This window comes from Bacillus rossius, chromosome 5 (genome assembly GCF_032445375.1).
Source record: "Bacillus rossius redtenbacheri isolate Brsri chromosome 5, Brsri_v3, whole genome shotgun sequence".
Lineage (NCBI taxonomy): Eukaryota > Metazoa > Arthropoda > Insecta > Phasmatodea > Bacillidae > Bacillus > Bacillus rossius.
In genome coordinates, this window is record NC_086333.1 from 33449544 (window position 1) to 33463913 (window position 14370).

Below are 14370 nucleotides of genomic sequence, written 5' to 3' on the forward strand. Positions count from 1 at the left end.
ATTGTGCTTTTATTATATTATGTGTAAACATACCATGCATATACCAACATAAACGACTTAATTAAGGGTTGCTCTTATCAGTTTGATTTTCTATTGCTTCCATGGTTAGTGAACAAGGTAACATCTCATTTAATTATGGTAAATTTAGTAGTTAATGTTTAAAGTTAGGTAAAGTCAATTTCTTTCAAACCTGTGAAATTCAGGTTTATGAAATTGTACGTAGTTTGTAGAAATAATTTAGTTACATTAATTTACTGCAATATTATATGTTGTTTTACATACCTTTATAACTATATTGTTTAGAAAAAAGCAATAGAACTAAAAATTTCTAAAATTTATTAAATGCAGTGTACAAAAATTAACATTAGAGATGTTAAAAAAAATTTTGTAAAAATGTTTTGCTCAATTTCTTTAAAACTATTACCAAAAGTTAAAGACAAGAATATATAAACATGAATTATTAATAAATAGTACCTCCCTTGCAGCATCCCACGAGAGTTGCCGGGCATACGGAGTATTCTCCGGCGGCTGCGGTTATGAATTTAGAAGCGTGTTGCATATTTAGGAGCGAGCGTCAGGGCGAGCGCTGGAATTGAATTGCAGACCTGGCGGACGACTCGCCGCCGGAGCCGGCGCCCCCCGAGGTGCCCCCCAGGGGACCCTCCCTGCACCACCCGCTCCAAGGTCACGCCACGCTGCGGGCCCGCTCGGGCACCGGCGGCTCCGTCAACTACACGCTCACCACCAGCGGCGGCGGCGACAGCCAGCCGGCCTCCGAGGCCGAGTACCGCGCTGCCACGCCGTCGGGCAACAACTGCGTCTTCCTCTCCCAAGGTAGGACCGTCGCTTCGTTATCCTCGCCACTCCATTTGGGCCCTCGGCTTATCTCTCTGAGTCTTCCTCTCTCAAGGTAGGACCGTCACACCATTGCTTGTTCACTACATTTGGGACCTTGTCTGTGAGAAACTTCCTCTCTCGAGGTAGGACCGTCACACCATTGCTTGTTCACTACATTTGGGCCCTTGGCTTGTCTGTGAGAAACTTCCTCTCTCAATTTAGGACCGTCACACTATTGCTTGTTCACTCCATTCGGGCCCTTGTCTTTTCTGTGTGAAACTTCCTCTCTCAAGGTAGGGCTACACCCCATAACTTCTTCACTCCAGGCGAGCCCTCGGCTTATCTTTTAGAGTCTTTCCCTCTCAATGTAGGACTTCCCTTTGACTCTTCTTTCTCCAGGTGGGGCCTTAGCTTATCTGTGAGCATCTTCCTCTTTCAAGATTGGACGTTACTCCATCGCTTCTTCGCTCCAGGTGAGCCCTAGGCTTAGTTGTGAGTGTGTTTTTCTTTAAAAGTAGGAGTATCACTCCGTACTTTCTTTGCTCCAGGTGTACCTTCAACTTTTCTGTGAGTTTCTTTCCCTCTAAAGGTAGGACTACACCCCGTCGTAACTTCTCTCGGTGGGCAATTGGCTTATCTGTGAGAATCTTCCTCTCTCAATATAGTACCGTAACTATGTCGTCTATTCACTCCAGGTGGGTCCTTGGCTTTACTGTGAGTGTGTTTTTCTTTAAAAGTAGGACTATCACTCTGTCACATCTTCACTCCAGGTCGGCTATCGGATTATCTATGAATGTCTTCCTATTTGAAGGAAGGACTGCAACCCATTGTTTGTTTTACTCCAGGCGGTCCCTCTGCTTTTCTGTGAGTATTTTTTTTTTCAAAGTATGACCATCACTATGTGTATTGTAACTCTAGGTAAGCCATTGTCTCATCTGTAAGAGTCTTCCTCTCTCAAGGTCGGACCATCACTCTGTCACTTATCCACTCCAGGTGGGCTCTCAGCTTATCTGTTAGAGTCTTCCTCTCTCAAGGTAGTACTGTTACTATGTCGTTCTTCACACCAGGTGGGCATTCGGCTTATTTGTTAGAGTTTTTCTATCTTGAGATAGTACCTTCACTTTGTCGCTTCTTCACTCAAATTGTACTTATCTGTAAGAGTATTCCTATTTCAAGATAAAACTTCACTCCTTTGCTTATTCTCACTAGGTGTGCTTTTGGCTTATCAGTTAGTTCTTCACCTCTAAAGGTAGTACTGCACCCCATAACTTCTTTGCTCCAGGTGGGCCTACTGCTTATCTTTGAGAGTCTTTCTCTCTCTCTCTCTTAAGATAAGACTGATACCACATCGGTTTTTCGTTTCACATAAGCCTTTGACTTATATGTTAGTGTCTTCCTCTCTCAAAGTACGATTCTACCAATCGCTACTTCGCTTCAGGTGAGCTTTAAGCTTTTGGTTTATATTTTCCTGTCTTTTCCTCTAAATGTTGGAATGTATTTCTGTCTTTTATTGATCCACCTGGAGCCTCAGATTCTTAGTGAGTTTTGTCCTCTCTCATGTTAAGAGTAGTGTGTAATAGCCGGTCCGAGATCAGGCGCCAGGCGGTGGAGCCGGGAGCCGGTGTCCGCCATCTTGGATTGTGACGTCACGGCGGCCATCTTGGATTGTGACGTCACGGCGGCCATCTTGGATTCTGACGTCACGCGGCCATCTTGGATGAGCGTAACGGAACACATCGTAACGGGACATAACGTAACGGGACAAGTATATCACGGCGGTCATTTTGGATCCGCCATCTTGGATCCGCCATTTTGGATGACGTCATTGTGTGTTCTCGAAAATTCCGGTGATGTGTTTTCCGCCATATTAGATGATGACGTCACCGTTGCAATTTTAGTTACGGCCGCCATCTTTAACTTTTTTATTTATTATCCGATTTTAACGAAATTTTTTTTTAAAATTATAAAAAAAAATCCAATAATAAAATTTTAATAAATTATTAATAAAAAAATTACTTTTTCGACACGGAGTTCGGAGTCCTCGGTTCGAACCCGACAGAGGCAAAAAAAAATTAAAAAATGGCGACCGATCCTTCCCCCGCGGTAGACGCAGGCAGAATGACCCCCACCACTTTTACCAACGCATATACGAACATACCCCCCCCCCCTCAGCCACCCTTTTTTAATTTATTATTTTTTTTCTCGCACATGACGCTCCGCCCCTCCCCCACCGCCCTTTTGTAATTTATTATTTTCTCTTTTCAATGTACCTCTACAAAAAATTTTGTTATCAAAAATAAATAAAAAAAATCTTATAATGATTTTGATGATAAAGTATGTATTAAAAAAATTCTACGTCTACTCGTCACGAACAAGGTACTCGGTAGGGGGGAGGAGGAATTGAGGTAAAAACTAATGTATATATGTATGTACGATTACGTAGAAAAAAATTTAATGTTTGTGTTTTATCATAATAATAAATCCTCGAGTCACTATACTCAATTGTTTTTTAAATATAATCTCTAAAACTTTATACCTGGAAAACTAATTATATTTTTTTATACTTGTAAAAAAATAAATTCTTTATGACTTTATACTTGTAAAGAAAATTAATTCGTTATAACCCTATACTTGGAAATAACCTTTTCATTTCGTCTTTATAGTTAAAAATATTAAAAGTTACTCTTAATAAAATAATTTTTGTAATATATTGTTAGCAAGCGGCGACCAGCACACGTGTCCTGGAAGAGGACATCTGGTCTGTGCCCCCCAGCGCCGTGTCCCACGGTCCGACGAGCGGCATGGAGGGGGAAGATGCACCTGCATGCAGCAGGTGTGAGGAGGGATCATATTTCTGCAAAGTAAGATCTCCCACCACCCCACCCTGCCACCACCGCCGGGCCCCCCACCACCGCCACGGGCGCTGTGGAGGGGGTAAAAGCCACGACAGTCGTCCAACGTCTTTCGGCCGGGGCGGTCGCGCTTCTTGTACGCTCCCCGCATGACGCATATATACACGTACAGAAATAAATAAAAAATACAATTTATTACATACAAAGATTTATTTATACAAAATATGTTTTACACACAAGTTTTTACACAAACTCATTGTTTTAAAATATCCTTTTCATCAATCCACGAGTCAAACTCTGGTCCATGATGCAACCATCGTATTAATGCCTTGCCCTTCTTACGCCGTAACACTTTTTCAACGAGAAAAGTATCTGGAAATTTAGTTTTCATAATCTCTTCTCCATAAAACGCTCCTTTTATACGTTTTCCTTTCAGATCCTCGAGAAAATAAGTACGTGGATACGTATTTTTTATTCTACATACACGAAAAAGTTCACCAGTCCAATTCCCCTTGTAAGGCCTGTGAAAAATTCCGCGATTTTTCGAAATCCGCACAATGTCGCCGATATTCGCTTTTTTCTTTCGCGAATCTAGTATATTCGTCTTGGAGTACACAGTTCGAAGCAGTCGATTATCCTTTACGTCCTTCGGCTTCATTTTCGTGGTAGAATGCACAGTAGAATTGTATTCTCGCACGAGTTTAGGAAGTAAACTCAGCCACCTGTAATTACCGTTCGCTGTAAAATTCCTATACAGTTTATTCTTCATCGTACGAATCACACGTTCTGCCATTGATGCTTTGACACCGCTAAACATAGAATAATGCGTAATGTCAAATTTTTTCATCAGTGCCTTGAATGATGCATTGTAGAATTCTTTCCCGTCGTCCGTCTGCAGTAACGAAGGTCTTCGTTTATGTTTCAAAATATTCGCCATGACACTCGTAACTTCCACGGCGGTTTTCCGTTTTAAGGGTCTAGCCCACAGGAACTTTGAATAGGTGTCTATGACTATGAGAATGTACCTGTAGCCCTTGTTCACACGCGAATATTCGCACATTTCGAGCAGATCAGACTGCCAATTGTCGTCCAATCCTTTGATTTTGATTTTTCGACGCGGATAATTACGTCTTGCGGGTTTATGCAACTCGCCCGCAATGGCAAACTTTGACATGATAACTATTCAATATATCCCGCTTCCCGTAATTCTTCAAGTATGGAAGCGATTTCGTTGGTGTGCGAATTATTTCCCACACTCTGAGATGCCTGCAGCAGTCTAAGATGATCAACTATTTCATTGGGGTCGTCATAATATACATAGTCCAATTTTCTACCAGTGTCGAGTTTATAAAGTCCGGCCCCTTCGATGTCTAAGAAAAGACTAGCTATCAAAGGATATTTCTCATGTTCATAATCTTTGAAACGACCCGTTTTCGGGTCATTTTTCGCGTAAACAGCGTTGGAAGCATCCAGCAATCTTCTATATTTTCGCAAATCCACCTCTGAATATCGTCGCGGTTTTTTACGAAACAAAAGTTCGCATAATCCACGAGTAAGTTTTATCACCTCTTTTCCACATTCAATATTATCGCCGGACACGAAATGTACTTCCTTCGAACCAAGGACCCATTTACTACCTCGTTTATGCACACCATACGTCGCGTCGCTGTTTCGAGGCACAGAGGAGGCCAGGTACTCGCTAGCGAGAGGACCGACTTCGAAACCTTTTTTATTTCGAGGTTTCTTCCTAAGAGTTCGACCGACACGAACTTCGTCTTCGCTAGTAGATACGTTGGAATCGTCTGTTAATTGTGGACTTCGCTTTCGTTTGCCCGTGGACGTAGTTTGCGGCTCTTCTTTTACTTCGATTTTAGTCGGTTTCTCGTTTTCGACGTCCCCTCGCCTGGCTATGAAACTATCCAGACGGGCACTCAAGGGCTTCAACTTTTCCTCTCTTCGAACCTCGTCGCTTAATCTGTGTTGCTTGGCGAGCAAGTACTTTGTTCGTATGGCCTCGATGACATCGTGCAGTTGCTTAGCCAAATCGGTGTTAACATCCATACTGTTTATTTCGAAGCACCTTTAGACACCAGACGTGAATTAAGTTTTGACAGAAGCGACTTTAAGTCGTCGCGTCTTTGCGCATTCGAAACTTCGATCATGTCGCGAATTCGAGAATCCGAAGCTTCCACGCGCTGGTCTATGGCTACGAGGTACACTATTATTTCGTCTTTTGCTCGTTTTATGTCTTGGCCAAGTAGCGAAATGTATTTACGTATTTCATCATCGTGTTTCACGGTGCATAGTTCGGTACGCGGAGCTCGATGCTGCGTCCAAATTTAGAAATGCAATGATTCATGTTTGACGATAAACTGATCGAAACCCTGTTTGTACCTGCCCTTATATAGAGGCCAGTCCTTTACGATGACTAGGAATCCGTGTTCATCTTTTCAACTCAAGGAGCACATGTCTTTGAATTCCTGAAACGTCATGTCGGTGTTTACGTGATCGTCGTAAGCGTGGCGTAAATTAAGTTCGTCCATGCGAAACAAAACTATGACATTCGCATTATCACGCAGCAAATGTTTGGGTATTCTACCGTACGTCTGACACAGGTATACGCAGTCTACCTTGGCGTGTCTGCCCATGGAAAAGTACTCTTGTATTATGCCTTGTTTCTCACAAGCCACATCATCGAACACAAACACGGAATTAGGCTTTGCTTCGTCGGTAGACACCACATCGGTATTAGCGCTAAACGGAAAATACTCCAGACCATCCACCGAGCGTAGAACGGCGGCCAAGCGCTGGTACTTTGGCTGTTGCAACGACTTGGAATACAAGTAAACGTTCTCGAACCGAAGACCGTTTGGCTCCTCCAGTAAACTCAGTAAAACACACGTCTTGCCGCAGTTTGACGGTCCCTCTATGATGCAACGTACGGTGGACGGTAATAATATACCATGTCGCGATTCACGACCGATAGTTTCATCGTCTTGCGTAATGCACTCTGGCAAACAAATGTCTTGCTTGACTACCTCCATCGTACTGACGAAAATTCTATAAGAGCAATCGTATTTATTGATTTTAGGTCAGTTGTATGTAATGTCTCGAAGAGGTAAGAACAAAAAACACATCGGCGCGGGACTCGTAAACTCGCTGATAAACAACCTACCATTCGAGCTACACATTCCCGGCTACAGATTTTGCGGCCCCGGAACTAAACTAGCGAAAAGGTTAGCTCGCGGTGACGTGGGAATTAATTCTCTGGACGAAAAGTGCAAGCAGCACGATATCGCATATTCATTAAGTAAGGATCTGGAATCTAGGCACAGAGCAGATCAGATATTGGCACAGGAAGCCGAAGATATAAGCAAATCGCCGGACGCGGGACTAGGAGAGAAAATCGCGGCCTGGAGCGTATCTAAAATCATGAAGGCAAAGACGAAATTAGGAATGGGCGCTCGTCGCCGGACCAGGTCTCGCAAGACCAAGAAGCGCAAGACACAAAGATCTAATAATAAAAAGGGAGGATTTTTACCGCTGCTGGTGCCTGCTATAGGTGCACTAGGCGGGATCGCAGCAGCCGCGGCAAATATCGCTAGAGCAGTCAACACTAGCAAGAACCAGCGAAAGCAGTTGGAGGAAGTACAACGACATAATGCAAGCATGGAAGCCATTGCCATCGGTAAAAAAAACGGCGCAGGACTGTACCTACGGCCGCACAAGGCAGGCCGAGGCATAAAAAAGAAACGAGTAAAGAGAAAATCCTAAGTTCCCTGCCGAAACGACCGCTCACCAACGTAGATTTAATAAAGTACGCTCGTAAACTTAAAATACCAAATTTCCGTGACGTGTTTATGCGAGACACTTTGCCCAGCAAGCCAAACACACGTGAGCGCGCCATAATTAATTTAGACACGTCGGCGGGTCGCGGCACGCACTGGGTGGCGTATGTAAAGACGGGGAAAAAAGCTACTTACTACGACAGTTTCGGTAATTTACGCCCTCCGCCCGAACTGCGACAGTACCTGGGCCGGACCACTACGTTGTTTTACAATTACGAAACGGAACAGAGGCCTAATCAAACAAATTGCGGACACTTGTGCTTGAGATTTCTGACCAAATATGAAGTATGAATAACGAGTATATTTTTTCTTATATAAAATAAACGTACAGTAGCGAAAATCAATCAGTCATGTCTGTAACACTCATATTGACAGGTCGTAGCTCGCAGCTACGAGCCACATTCTACCCGCCTCTGGATTTAGTCGGAGAATGGAGCATCGGGCTCGTAAATTTTCAAACGTATAATGCCATACCTAATATCGACGAGGAAAACTGCAAAATATGCTTCTTGAAAAGTGATGGAACATCAGCTCGGGAAGTTGCCATACCTACCGGCGCATACAAGTTGAGCGATATTACAAATTACATCAAGCAAGCCCTGTCTCCAAACACAATTTTCGAATTGCGAGATAATCCAAACACGCTACAGTGCGAACTTTACTGCAGTGAAAATGTCGACTTTACGAAACCTGGCACCATAGGTACCATGCTAGGATTCGAACCGAAAATATACGCAGCCAAGACCTTGCACGTCTCCACGCGACCTGTAAATATCATGTCGACAAATGTAATACGCATAAACTGTAATTTGGCAAGTGGAACGTACCTCAACGGACGACTAAACAACATGCTACACGAGTTTTCACCAACGGTTTCGCCCGGATATAAACTGGTCGAAGTACCGCAAAGTATCATTTACGCCCCTGTGCTCACCAAAACAGTACACGAAGTGGTAGTGGACATTGTCGATCAAAACTATAAACTAGTAAATTTTAGAAACGAAGAAATTACACTACGTCTGCACTTGAAGCGATGGGACTGATTTTCAAGACCTATAAATCAAAGAAGAGACACGAACCCAGGACCAGTCTGTTGCGAGGCCGCGGTGCGTTAACACCTCTTAAAGTTGAGTATCTCCGCAGTTTAGGCTACAAAGTTCACAAGCATGGAAGATTATTTAAACGTGTCAGAAAAAGCTCAGTTTAGCGACGATGTAAATAAATTTGAATATCACCGCTACGCTCCCTACCTCCAAGGGCCGTACATGCCCGGTAGGGAAATACGCATCCCGGTAAAGAAACAAGACGTATATACTCTACCCTGCCAGTCGTTTATTCGTATAAGAGGCACGCTGACAAAGGCGGACGGATCACATCCTACAACTGCATACTTCGGTCGAAACGGAATATTGCATTTATTCGAACGAGTTATTTTCGAATTGAATAATATTGCGATCGATTAATCGTGGGACTTGGGCATTACTGCCACGATGAAAAATTACCTGTCACTAACACCGAACGACCTGAGTGCGACCAAAATCGCAGGTTTTGGAATGGAACCCGATTTCAAAATTCCCATCTACGAATCTGGAAAATTCGAAGTTAGCATACCGCTGTCGATGCTTCTCGGCTTCGCGGAGGATTACAAGAAAATATTAATTCAAGCCCGTCAAGAACTCGTGTTAATTCTAGCGACATCGCACCTGAATGCTGTCGTGGGAGCACCCGGAAACGACCCCCAGCCGGTCGCAGTCACCGTCACGAGCATCGAGTGGTTTGTTCCGCACATAACCGTCAGCACGAAAGAAAGAGTCAGACTTTTAAGTTACGTCAAAAAGGACAAGACGGTCGAAATTGCATTCAGGAGCTGGAATCTCGTAATGTGCCCCTTACTGACCCAGAATAGACGCAATCACTGGGTCGTCAAGACGTCGAGCAGTACGGAAAAACCTAGATATATAATATTAGCTTTGCAGACAGACAGACAAATGAAGTAAGTCTTGAAGTGTGTTTTTGACTTGATGGTACGGAATTTTTCCTTCGTCCCACTCTAGTCCGTGATAATATTTACATAGCCATTCGTTCGACCGTTTACTTTTTTCGTCTAGTAGTTTCCACGGATACGGGGGGCGGAAGCTGCGGGTCCGGGTCCGACCGTCGTGAGTGATGCCAATTTCCTTGAGCACGAATCCATTTTGGCTCTGGAACCCCTGCATGTTACAGTACATCCTGAGACCAACTGATGATGGGATGATACATGCAGACGTATTTATATCTAGTACAATATTTTCACGAGACCTGAAAACGCATCGTAATTAATTACTCTGTCGTGTAGGATTAGACAGAACGCAGTTGTGAGTGGCGGTACGTCATCTTTCGTGGAAATTTCCAATCGGCAATCAATCATAGAACTGCGAATCGATTCGTCTTGTTTGCTCACGTCAAATACGATTAGCGGAGCCATGGTTTTGTACTTGTCTGGACTCAGGATCGGGTGCGATTCTCGACCGTGGTACGAAGATTGGAACTGCGTGTACATGTGATACGGCAAGGAAATACCGCCGTTTTCAAAATTAATGTTCATGTCCACGTACGGGTAACTTTCGCTGTTTAAAAATAATTTTACATTTTCCATAAAACAGTGGTCAAACACCGATCTGTCGGTCTTGAGGTTCATTTTTCTGTCTGTCTGCAAACCTAATATTATATATCTAGGTTTTTCCGTACTGCTCGACGTCTTGACGACCCAGTGATTGCGTCTATTCTGGGTCAGTAAGGGGCACATTACGAGATTCCAGCTCCTGAACGCAATTTCGACCGTCTTGTCCTTTTTGACGTAACTTAAAAGTCTTTCTCTTTCTTTCGTGCTGATGGTTATGTGCGGAACAAACCACTCGATGCTCGTGACGGTGACTGCGACCGGCTGGGGGTCGTTTCCGGGTGCTCCCACGACAGCATTCAGGTGCGATGTCGCTAGAATTAACACGAGTTCTTGACGGGCTTGAATTAATATTTTCTTGTAACCCTCCGCGAAGCCGAGAAGCATCGACAGCGGTATGCTAACTTCGAATTTTCCAGATTCGTAGATGGGAATCTTGAAATCGGGTTCCATTCCAAAACCTGCGATTTTGGTCGCGCTCAGGTCGTTCGGTGTTAGTGACAGGAAATTTTTCATCGTGGCAGTAATGCCCAAGTCCCACAATTCATCGATTGCAATATTATTCAATTCGAAAATAACTCGTTCGAATAAATGCAATATTCCATTTCGACCAAAGTATGCAGTTGTAGGATGTGATCCGTCCGCCTTTGTCAGTGTGCCTCTTATACGAATAATAGACTGGCAGGGTAGAGTATATACGTCTTGTTTCTGTACCGGGATGCGTATTTCCCTACCAAGCATGTACGGCCCTTGGAGGTAGGGAGCGTAGCAGTGATATTCAAATTTATTTACATCGTCGCTAAACTGAGCTTTTTCTGACACGTTTAAATAATCTTCCATGCTTGTGAACTTTGTAGCCTAAACTGCGGAGATACTCAACGTTAAGAGGTGTTAACGCACCGCGGCCTCGCAACAGACTGGTCCTGGGTTCGTGTCTCTTCTTTGATTTATAGGTCTTGAAAATCAGTCCCATCGCTTCAAGTGCAGACGTAGTGTAATTTCTTCGTTTCTAAAATTTACTAGTTTATAGTTTTGATCGACAATGTCCACTACCACTTCGTGTACTGTTTTGGTGAGCACAGGGGCGTAAATGATACTTTGCGGTACTTCGACCAGTTTATATCCGGGCGAAACCGTTGGTGAAAACTCGTGTAGCATGTTGTTTAGTCGTCCGTTGAGGTACGTTCCACTTGCCAAATTACAGTTTATGCGTATTACATTTGTCGACATGATATTTACAGGTCGCGTGGAGACGTGCAAGGTCTTGGCTGCGTATATTTTCGGTTCGAATCCTAGCATGGTACCTATGGTGCCAGGTTTCGTAAAGTCGACAATTTCACTGCAGTAAAGTTCGCACTGTAGCGTGTTTGGATTATCTCGCAATTCGAAAATTGTGTTTGGAGACAGGGCTTGCTTGATGTAATTTGTAATATCGCTCAACTTGTATGCGCCGGTAGGTATGGCAACTTCCCGAGCTGATGTTCCATCACTTTTCAAGAAGCACATTTTGCAGTTTTCCTCGTCGATATTAGGTATGGCATTATACGTTTGAAAATCTACGAGCCCGATGCTCCATTCTCCGACTAAATCCAGAGGCGGGTAGAATGTGGCTCGTAGCTGCGAGCTACGACCTGTCAATATGAGTGTTACAGACATGACTGATTGATTTTCGCTACTGTACGTTTATTTTATATAAGAAAAAATATACTCGTTTTTCATACTTCATATTTGGTCAGAAATCTCAAGCACAAGTGTCCGCAATTTGTTTGATTAGGCCTCTGTTCCGTTTCGTAATTGTAAAACAACGTAGTGGTCCGGCCCAGGTACTGTCGCAGTTCGGGCGGAGGGCGTAAATTACCGAAACTGTCGTAGTAAGTAGCTTTTTTCCCCGTCTTTACATACGCCACCCAGTGCGTGCCGCGACCCGCCGACGTGTCTAAATTAATTATGGCGCGCTCACGTGTGTTTGGCTTGCTGGGCAAAGTGTCTCGCATAAACACGTCACGGAAATTTGGTATTTTAAGTTTACGAGCGTACTTTATTAAATCTACGTTGGTGAGCGGTCGTTTCGGCAGGGAACTTAGGATTTTCTCTTTACTCGTTTCTTTTTTATGCCTCGGCCTGCCTTGTGCGGCCGTAGGTACAGTCCTGCGCCGTTTTTTTTACCGATGGCAATGGCTTCCATGCTTGCATTATGTCGTTGTGCTTCCTCCAACTGCTTTCGCTGGTTCTTGCTAGTGTTGACTGCTCTAGCGATATTTGCCGCGGCTGCTGCGATCCCGCCTAGTGCACCTATAGCAGGCACCAGCAGCGGTAAAAATCCTCCCTTTTTATTATTGGATCTTTGTGTCTTGCGCTTCTTGGTCTTGCGAGACCTGGTCCGGCGACGAGCGCCCATTCCTAATTTCGTCTTTGCCTTCATGATTTTAGATACGCTCCAGGCCGCGATTTTCTCTCCTAGTCCCGCGTCCGGCGATTTGCTTATATCTTCGGCTTCCTGTGCCAATATCTGATCTGCTCTGTGCCTAGATTCCAGATCCTTACTTAATGAATATGCGATATCGTGCTGCTTGCACTTTTCGTCCAGAGAATTAATTCCCACGTCACCGCGAGCTAACCTTTTCGCTAGTTTAGTTCCGGGGCCGCAAAATCTGTAGCCGGGAATGTGTAGCTCGAATGGTAGGTTGTTTATCAGCGAGTTTACGAGTCCCGCGCCGATGTGTTTTTTGTTCTTACCTCTTCGAGACATTAAATACAACTGACCTAAAATCAATAAATACGATTGCTCTTATAGAATTTTCGTCAGTACGATGGAGGTAGTCAAGCAAGACATTTGTTTGCCAGAGTGCATTACGCAAGACGATGAAACTATCGGTCGTGAATCGCGACATGGTATAATATTACCGTCCACCGTACGTTGCATCATAGCGGGACCGTCAAACTGCGGCAAGACGTGTGTTTTACTGAGTTTACTGGAGGAGCCAAACGGTCTTCGGTTCGAGAACGTTTACTTGTATTCCAAGTCGTTGCAACAGCCAAAGTACCAGCGCTTGGCCGCTGTTCTTCGCTCGGTGGATGGTCTGGAGTATTTTCCGTTTAGCGCTAATACCGATGTGGTGTCTACCGACGAAGCAAAGCCTAATTCCGTGTTTGTGTTCGATGATGTGGCTTGTGAGAAACAAGGCATAATACAAGAGTACTTTTCCATGGGCAGACACGCCAAGGTAGACTGCGTATACCTGTGTCAGACGTACGGTAGAATACCAAAACATTGGCTGCGTGATAATGCGAATGTCATAGTTTTGTTTCGCATGGACGAACTTAATTTACGCCACGCTTACGACGATCACGTAAACACCGACATGACGTTTCAGGAATTCAAAGACATGTGCTCCTTGTGTTGGAAAGATGAACACGGATTCCTAGTCATCGTAAAGGACTGGCCTCTATATAAGGGCAGGTACAAACAGGGTTTCGATCAGTTTATCGTCAAACATGAATCATTGCATTTCTAAATTTGGACGCAGCAGTCGAGCTCCGCGTACCGAACTATGCACCGTGAAACACGATGATGAAATACGTAAATACATTTCGCTACTTGGCCAAGACATAAAACGAGCAAAAGACGAAATAATAGTGTACCTCGTAGCCATAGACCAGCGCGTGGAAGCTTCGGATTCTCGAATTCGCGACATGATCGAAGTTTCGAATGCGCAAAGACGCGACGACCTAAAGTCGCTTCTGTCAAAACTTAATTCACGTCTGGTGTCTAAAGGTGCTTCGAAATAAACAGTATGGATGTTAACACCGATTTGGCTAAGCAACTGCACGATGTCATCGAGGCCATACGAACAAAGTACTTGCTCGCCAAGCAACACAGATTAAGCGACGAGGTTCGAAGAGAGGAAAAGTTGAAGCCCTTGAGTGCCCGTCTGGATAGTTTCATAGCCAGGCGAGGGGACGTCGAAAACGAGAAACCGACTAAAATCGAAGTAAAAGAAGAGCCGCAAACTATGTCCACGGGCAAACGAAAGCGAAGTCCACAATTAACAGACGATTCCAACGTATCTACTAGCGAAGACGAAGTTCGTGTCGGTCGAACTCTTAGGAAGAAACCTCGAAATAAAAAAGGTTTCGAAGTCGGTCCTCTCGCTAGCGAGTACCTGGCCTCCTC

General features: G+C 44.2%; 1 protein-coding gene across 1 annotated transcript in view; it reads left to right on the plus strand.

Moving 5' to 3' along the window:
- The first annotated feature begins 750 nt into the window (after positions 1 to 750).
- The window catches only part of LOC134531692 (teneurin-a), a 1284829-nt gene continuing 1271209 nt past the window's right edge, over positions 751 to 14370 (plus strand). Inside the window, exon 1 of the mRNA XM_063367503.1 lies at positions 751 to 834. The gene's annotated coding sequence lies outside the window, so the exon portion shown is untranslated. The remainder of the gene's footprint in view (positions 835 to 14370) is intronic.